The sequence below is a fragment of the Chelonoidis abingdonii genome, chromosome 21 (genome assembly GCF_003597395.2).
Source record: "Chelonoidis abingdonii isolate Lonesome George chromosome 21, CheloAbing_2.0, whole genome shotgun sequence".
NCBI classification, from domain to species: Eukaryota; Metazoa; Chordata; order Testudines; family Testudinidae; genus Chelonoidis; species Chelonoidis abingdonii.
Window position 1 is genome coordinate 8,606,102 of NC_133789.1, and position 5,766 is coordinate 8,611,867.

Sequence of the window (5,766 nt, forward strand, 5' to 3'; positions counted from 1 at the left end):
GAAACAGATACAGAAAGTGAGATGAGGAGCAAAGAGCTAATGAAATGATAGATATCCAATGAAACATCAAGCTTACACACAGCAGAACAAGTTCTGTGGCCTAGCCTGCAAGCTGTGTTCCACCCTTGATGAGATGCTCCATTGTTGTTAGCTTTGTGATGCAATTTCCTTCTGGGGGAGCTGATGCAAAGAGCTGGAGAATTTGCTGTCTGCTTTAATTTAACCAGAGTCACTTGCTAGGCAACAGGCACTGGGGTTTGGGCTGCGAGTTCTGATTGCCTGTGTGCTTTTTGTCACCACTTCTAGGACTGATGTAGATAGCTTAACCAAGCAAATTACACTAAGAAACTACGCAGGCCCTGTGTCAGATTTCTCCTCCAGTGGGAATCCAGTTTGCAGGGGCCCGACATCTGTTATCACTTGGCGGAGGGTTGACAATGCTAATTACAAACACCTACAGGATGCCTCATATGTGCAAGCCCAGATTTTTGGGTGGCGCTGGGCACCTGCTACAGGTGATCCGGAGTATAAGCTTTACATTAGCCACAAAAAGCTGCTTTAAAATAATCCAGTCACCTTGATTTAAAACTGGTTTTATAGCAGAGGAGGAACTGACAAACAACAGCAAACAAACAGTAGTGGTTCTCCTACAGGCCCCATCCACAAAATAAAATCCACCCACTTGATATGCCAGAATAAGATTGTGTAAATGTTCAAAATATGAGCATGTATGTTGTCTGGGCTCAGTTTCCCTTCACTGGGGACTTGGATACACTCCTGGTCTCTGCTGGATTACGTTGACTTGGCTTCACCTTGGTGGGGCCCCGATGCTATGGTGGGCTCCGTGGGGCAATGTGGCAAGTAGCCGTTAAAAAGAAGATCTGACCAGGGAAAGGAACAAGTGGCAAAATCCAGTCCATGCACTCAGAATACATTGTGTAGATTTTCATAATATGACCCTTCCTCTTCTTCCTTCACGTGTTTTGATCAACAGCAGAAGAGTTAACAATTTTGACATTTAAAGTCTCATCATTGGGCATCCGGGCATTGTGATGAATGGAGCAATTCGAGCCACTTAGGGCTATTGTTCCAGGCTCTCTGTAAAGTCAGGCAGACTTAGATTCATAATGTAATAGAGTGTAAGACCAGAAGGGAGTGACAGATCATCTGATCTGACCTCCTGCACATCATGGGTCACTAAAACCCACCCAGTTACCCCTGTGTTGGGCCCAATCACTTGGATTAGGCTAAACTATTATAGCCATCTGGAGACTAAACTATTGTATGCCATAAGCAGAGAATAGAGACGATTGAGAAGCACCAGTGCCCAGTACCCTTGCAATGAATTGATTACACTCAGGTCATCTTTGCAACCATCACAGCCAGAGAGAGAGGAAGAAAGAAAGAAAGAAAGTTGAGATTCTGGAGAAGGCAGGTTGAGAGAGGTGCTGGATGGTTAGTACACATTCAGGTTGCTGCTATGTCTGTATACCAAGGAGTGTTACAGTTAGAAAAACTATATAAGTATTGAAATGTACAGAAATTAACAAGTTAGATACAGATACTCTCACTGTCCACAACATTTCAAAATAAATGTACTGATGTCAGATGTAACATTGCATATTCCAAAAGCAACAGCCTTGCCCCTTGCCCCCCATTCCGGCTCATTTTCAGCCTCCAGACCAGAATCAGGAAACCCAGTTAAAAAAAAGAGTGCTGCAGTTTAATTGGATACAATAAAAACATCTGAAACAGCTGTAGGGTGTAACTGTGGGCTGCTAAATAGCTGCCATGCTCCCAGGGGTGAAAGTAAGTTAAAGGACTTATTGGTACTATGGAGTCCTGAGCAGACACAGGGCCTCATCCAGAAGAGGTGGAGCCTTTAAATCAGGATTTAAAGGCCCTGGGGCTCCAGCTGCAACTGGGAGCCCAAGGGCCTTTAAATCACCCCTGGAGCTACCAGCTACAGAGGCGGCTGGGAGCCCTGGGGCGATTTAAAGGGCCTGGGCCTCTGGCTGCCACTACCGCAGCGGAGCTCTGGGCCCTTTAAATCACTGACAGAGCCCTGTCACCACTACCCTGGGGCTCCAGCAGCGGGGCTCGGGCAGCCCTTTAAAGGACCCGGGGCTCCTGCCACTGCAGGGAGCCCCGGGCCCTTTAAATCACCAGCCTGGGGAAGCCAATTGGGTCCAGCAAGGTGTACCGGACCAGACCGGCTTACTTTCACCTCTGCGTGCGCCACACCAGCAGGAGTTGCATTTCAGTGCTCAATGAAGGGATAAGATCTTTTTCAGAAATATTAGTGTAAGACTATTATTATCCTAACAAAGGACTGGCAGCAGTTTTGGGTGGCACGATGGTATGTTTGGATCTGGAGAGACGGGCAGTTAATCAGTGTGCCCTCTTTTATACCCAGACTGCCAGATCAAACCGTATTGTAGCATAAAAAACAAGAGACTTGTCTTTTTTCTGTCCGATTTACTCAAAGGTGTAAGGGCCAGGTCTCTGGAACAGGCATCATTTAAATTTGACCTCCTCTCGCAACTGGTTAAGAAGCCTTCCCCCAGCATGGCAGACAGGCCACAAGTGCACTGTCCAGGCCTGGATTGCTATTGCACCAGTGGATGTTGCAGCCCAGAGTCTGAATCTCTTTAAAGTATTTGGTCTGGCTTTCTCCAAAGAGAACAGGAAAATGTTCAGGAAATGGTCAAGAGAAGCTTCAGGGGCTCTGCCCAGGGCAGGATCTGGGCAGAGCTGTGCATAACAAGAGGCAGCGTGGTTTATAGGTGCGGCATGACATTCCTGGCTTTATTTCCTGTGCTGCGTATGAGTACAGCACCTTGCACAATGGGGCTCTGGTCTTGGTTGGGGCTTCTAGGTGCTACTGTAATACATATAATAGTGACCGCTGTGTGGCACGGGGCAAGTCACTTTGTGCCTCAGTTTCCCTATGTGGAATGTGGGGATAGTAATAGCCATCTACTTGGCAGAGGATTTATGAAAGACCAAGAAAGCCCGTTGATCATGTCAAATCTGGAGGGATATTACTGCAGCAGGGGCCACAGAGAGAAACGTCTGGGGAGAAAGGAGAGAGCCCTGTTCGAAACCAGAACCTTACAGAAACAGTAAGGCCCCTTTAAATGGGAGGTGGCAGGGTCCAATTAACAGAGCAAGGACTGGGCGTCAGGAGACCTGATTGCTCCCAGTTCTGTGTCTGGCTTGCTGTGCCAGCCTGCATCAGTCACGTCCCCTCTCTAGGCTGCGCTGTGGGGCTAACACTACAAGGAACAGTTGGGGAGGAGGGGCGCTATGTGGAATCAAGAGCCATCGGGATGGAATACTTTCCTCAGCTGCTGTTCAAAGGTGAAAAGAAACTCCAGGATCTAGTCAAAGAACTCCTCCTGCACTCCCCATCTCAATGCCCTCTTGTCTCAGGGGGAAATGAACAGCTTCACTTTCCAGACAGGATAACTGGCCTTGGAAGTGACTTGCCAAAAGTCACATGAGTGCTTTGTGGTAAGAGAAGCCTGATTTCACAGGCCAATGTTTAATCCCCAAACCACGAGGTCTCTCATGCCAAGGGATTCAAATCTCTGTGCTCACACCCGTTACACAGCAGGGGACACCAATGCATGATGGCGATGCCCATCTGCATAAAGTGCTTTCAGATCTACAGAGGAAGAAGCGCTAGGTAAGAACAAAGCATTATTCTCAGCCTCATTTCTCAGGTGGAGTAGCCAAGGCCTAAAGAGAGGCAGTGAGTTGGAAAGAGGAAGGATGATCCAATGGGTTAGGGCGCTTGCCTAGGACTTAGGTGATTTGGAATCAATTTCCTCCTCTGCCACAGATCTCCTATGTGACCTTGGGCAAGTCATTTAGTCCCAGATCCGCAAAGGTATTTAAGCACCTAACTTCCATTGGGAGTGAGGCACCTAAATCCTTTTGTAGATCTGTGCCTCAGTTCCCCATCCGGACAACAGGGATAATAGCACTGCCCTGGGGCAGATGTGAGGATAAATGCTTTAAAGCTAGTGAGGCACTTAGATACTAGAGTGACCAGACTGAACAAGCATATAGGGATGGCTCAGTGGTTTGAGCAGTGGCCTACTAAACCCAGAATTGTAAGTTCAACCCTGAAGGAGCCCACTTAAGGATCTGGAGCAAAATTGGTACTTGGTCCTGCTAGTGAAGGCAGGGGGCTGGACTTGATGAGCTTTCAAGTCCCTTCCAGCCCTATGAGATAGGTGTACTAAGAGGCATTGTGGTCTTATGAATTAGTGGGGTATTGGCAGCAGGGGCCTGGCTTCATTTACAATGGTTTGTTGGCTCTTCCTATAGAGCAGTGGCTGCACTGTGTAGCTAACTTGGGAGCATGTGTCCAGTAGGTTGTTGCTGCACCTAGGCCAGAATTAGCCTGGCCACCTCTACTCATCCATCCTGTTTTGTTAAAGGCTGCTGCTGCTTTTATCTCCAGAAAGAAAAAGAAAGCAACAACCAACCCGTGTCAGTGTCCTCCTTCAAACTCACCTTTGCCAGGATGTCTACAAAACTCTTGGCAACAGAGAGAAGCTGGTGAGCTGAGCCCACAGCCAATCAGTTTCCTTGTGCTGCCCTGCTTGTCTGTCTGCGTCCCTTTGTTCTCTCTTGTGTTCGGCTCAGATTGTAACCTCCTGGCTGCAGGGACCATCTCTTGGTTCTGTTTGTACAGCCCCGTAGCCTGAAGGGGTCCTGGGAAGTGCCCCCACCACATAGACCATCATCATCTGGGAAATCCTCTCACTAAAAAAAGTCTTGCAAAATTACCCTCTCCAAGCATGACAGCCCTGCGTGTGCTCATTGATGACCTATTGATCGGCTTCCAGGGCAAGTCCTCGCACACACATGTTGCAGTGTGTCTCTCTGTAATCCATCAAAACCTAGGAGGGGTGGAGAGAACCCAAGAAGTTAACCAGGCATCTGCCCCAAACCCATCCCACCCTGGGAGCACTAAGTGGAGATGCTCACATACTCTTTTCCTCTGGTTCCCTAGCCTAGAGACCTTGTTGCTGTTTCCTCCTCCTCCTCCTCCTCCCTCCACCTTTTCCTTGGCTGCTGCTTTTAGGGAGATCAGTTTGGGAGCTGGAGGTGGGAGACTGGGCAGGGGGCGCGAAGGTTGACAGCTGAGAAGTGACCCACCAGGCAGTGGGAGAAGTTGCTGAAAAGGGAGGAAGAATCTTCCTTGAGTGGACAGGATTTTAGCACCTAGGGCTAAACCAATAAGCCTCTGCCACCCAGATCTGACCGGGAACAAGGAGCGGCAGTGTGTCTGGAAATGCTCCCAGAGCCGGGTAGAGCAGGAGAGACAAAGAGACCAAATAGAAAGAAGTGTGCTCACTGGTGGGGCGGAGAGAAGCCCCCCGTGTTTGGTAATTGCCCATGCAGCTGGAAGCAGGACGCCGAAAGCAGCATCCTGCAGAAGAACTGGCTGGAGTGAGCGCCACGCTGGGCCCAAGGCTCTGAAAAGCAAGATTTCTGGTTTGGGTTAAGCCTGCATCTCCTGGGGAACCTCAGGGGAGTGTGGGGCAGAATTTGCTTAAGACCCGAAGATGCTCTTTTCTCTCCATTCCAGCAGCTCTCTTGCCAGCCCAGCTGCCCACACCCGGAGTGATTTGGATTGAACGAAGGGCTATTGCCTGGGCCAGGGCCCCCCCTGAGTGTCGCTGAGCCCCTGAACTCTCCCTTCGCTCTGCATCTTAGCCAGCCTGACTGCGGCCTGCTCTGGGGACC